The sequence below is a fragment of the Octodon degus genome, unplaced genomic scaffold, assembly GCF_000260255.1.
Source record: "Octodon degus isolate 3935 unplaced genomic scaffold, OctDeg1.0 scaffold00135, whole genome shotgun sequence".
NCBI classification, from domain to species: domain Eukaryota; kingdom Metazoa; phylum Chordata; class Mammalia; order Rodentia; family Octodontidae; genus Octodon; species Octodon degus.
The window spans coordinates 6,694,154-6,697,207 of NW_004524711.1; positions in this window are offsets into that span (position 1 = coordinate 6,694,154).

The following is a 3,054-nucleotide window of genomic DNA, read 5'->3' on the forward strand; positions in this document are numbered from 1 at the left end:
TATAATCAGCATTAGATAGGCAACTATTCCTTAAGTATATGGAGGAGAAGAAAATGTCAGAGGTCTTAAGGATAACCCTATTCTTATATTACAAAATAGAATGTGTGCACGCGTGTGCACACACACACACACACACACACACACACATGCATACAAATATCCTTATTTTTCTGAGTATTTAAACAAGTGAGGAAAAGTAGTTATGGTCCTAACTAGTTTTTTAAATGACTGAAACAAGAAACTAATCGCTAATAATATTTGTATAACACTTCATATTTTATGACTGCAGTTCATGCCTATGAATTACTAAGTAAATAGCCTGTCCCAAAGATGAGGATGTGCAGGTAAGTGGTTTAGTAAGAAGCTGTGTGAAGACAGGAAGCTTTAAAGCTTGACATACCAAGTTTCTTGCTCTGGCCACAGGAAGAAGACCCTAGGCCTTCCTTACTCCTACTACCTAGTTCTTGGTTTATATATAATAAATGGTCATTGCCAGTAAATAGCAGGATTTTGACACCCCCCCCCAGCCCTGACTATTAACACTGGCTTAAGAGATAATAGGCAAACATTTTATTTTGTTTTTGTTTTGATTTCTCTCTGAATTACACATGCACATATGCACACACACCATTTTCCATTTAAAATGATACTTTAGGGAATTTGAGAGGTTATGTGTATTACAAAAGAAGAAATAAATAACTTATTTTAAAATCTGTTGGAAAAATAAAATTCCAGATAAAGTTCCAAATAGTCCTATGATTTGTGGCAGTATATCAAATGAAAGAATACTTAAAATAGCATAATATTGGCATAAGAAATGGACAGATGGACCAAAGGAACAGGACACAAAGCTTAGAAGTTACCCCGTGCATAGTCAAATAATTCTCAACAAAGATGCTAAAAACACACTCTGGAGTCTGTTTCAACAAATAGTACTGGGAAAACTGGACAAGTAGATGTAGAAGAATGAAACTAGACCACTATCTCTCATCTGTTACAGAAATCAACTCAAAATGGTTTAAAAATTTAAATATAAGAGACAAAACTATGAAATTTCTAAAAGAAAATGTAAAGGAAAGAATTAAGAACACTGAAATGAGAAAGAAATTTGTTTGAAAAGAGAAAGGCATAGAAAATGAAAATAAACGTAGAAAACGACTTTCTATTTTTCATTAAATTGTTTAAGAAGAAAAATAAAAATAACAAAGTTTCAAAAACAGCTTGCAGGTCAGTTATAACAATTAATATATTGTGTTTTGTTCTTTTCATAGTGTTTACTCAGAGTACAAGACATAGGCATGATATCTTGAGCAAATATCACAAATCTTTCTTTCCAATGAACTAAGAGAAACTAGCTACATTGAAACTATCTTAACTATCTTGTTATAAATACACGTTTTCTTTATCCCTTTCCTCCTTTCCCCTTTCCCCCATCACAGTTTGTCTTTTCTTTTGAACATTGAAAAAATATTCTTTTATTTATTTGCTTGTTATAAGGTCTCACTACACAATTTGGACTCATAGTGCTTCTCCTGTCTCAGCCTTCCCAAAGCTAGGATCACAGATGTACACCACCATGCCAAGTTTAGGTGGTCAACTCACCAACACGACATGAGTGCCAGGGATTGAACCTTTGTACTTGTGCTTTCCTGGCAGGTGCTTAGACTGCTGAGCACTCTTCTTTTGAACATTTTCTCCTCACAATATCTACTGTACATTTTGGTTCTTATTTACTCATTCAGTTTCTCAGACTAATCTGACAATATGATGCTTATACATGACTTGATTTATTTCATTCTATGAGTATAGTTTTGAGTTGCAGCTATTTACCTATAACAGTTTCCAGTTTATCTTTCTTTATGGCTGAGTTGTACTCCATTATATCATAAAGCCATATCTTTTTAATCCAGTGATCCAATCCAAAACTGAGCATCTGAGATGAATACACATTTCTGAGATAAGAAATACAAATGGAAAATAAACATATGAAAAAATGTCCAACAGTTGAGAGTTGCAAATTAGAACAACGCTGAGATTCTATCTTATCCCAGAAAAAAAAATGGCTATTAGCAAGAGAATCAACCATTAACAAATGCAGGGGCATGGGGAAAAAGAAACCCTCCCCCACTGTTGGCAGGAGAGTAGACTGGTGCAATCACTATGGAAATGCCTTTAAAAACCAGGATTGGAGACTTTCCACCAGAGTTTGCAGAGTCTGGCTGCCCAATCTCAACCTGAAGACTGCCAGGAGGTTTGACTACCACTGCGACCAGCAGGAGCATTGCAGAGCACTACCCTGCAACAATCCACCATCAAAAGAGCCTTGTACAACCTCAGGCTGTATTCATTATCATCAGATCCTTCTTAAACTGCAGCTTGCACTCCTCTCCTTAGTGAAGTGAAAACTACATTGAATCCCACACAGCAGGAGCTTTGGTGAGCCTACCCTTCCCTCTCATGCTCCCAAGAGCCTTGCTGACCTGCACCCTGACCATCTACCATACCTGTAAAAAATACAAAAGGAAAGAACAAAAGGCAATTTTGGATCTCTAGCCCACACAAAACAAGTCCAGGAGACGAGGTTAAAGAAGAACTTGGAAATCACACACCTGAAATTTCTGCCATAATAGCAACTGAAGTAAAGAAACAACTCCATCAGGCTATGAAGGAAATCAGACCAGAAATAATCTCTTTGAAAGGCTGGCCAGATAGCTCAGCAGACTAAAGTGCCTGCTTAGGTAGAGCACAGTAGCCAGAGTTCGAGCCCCAGCATGCCCTGCCAGCCCCAGTACACTGAGACAGCGATTGAGACTGGGCATGGTGGTGGGTGCCTGTAATCCTAGCACTTGAGAGGCTGAAAAGAGGAGAATCACTATGAGTCTGATCTATATAGTGAAACCCTGTAGACCCTGTACTAAAATACATTAAAAGTAAATGAGAAATAATTACATGAAAAAATGTTCAACATCATCAGTCATTCAAGAAATGAAAATTAAAACAACACTGAGATTCCATCTCACCCCAGAAAGAATGGCTAACATAAAAAAAGTCAGA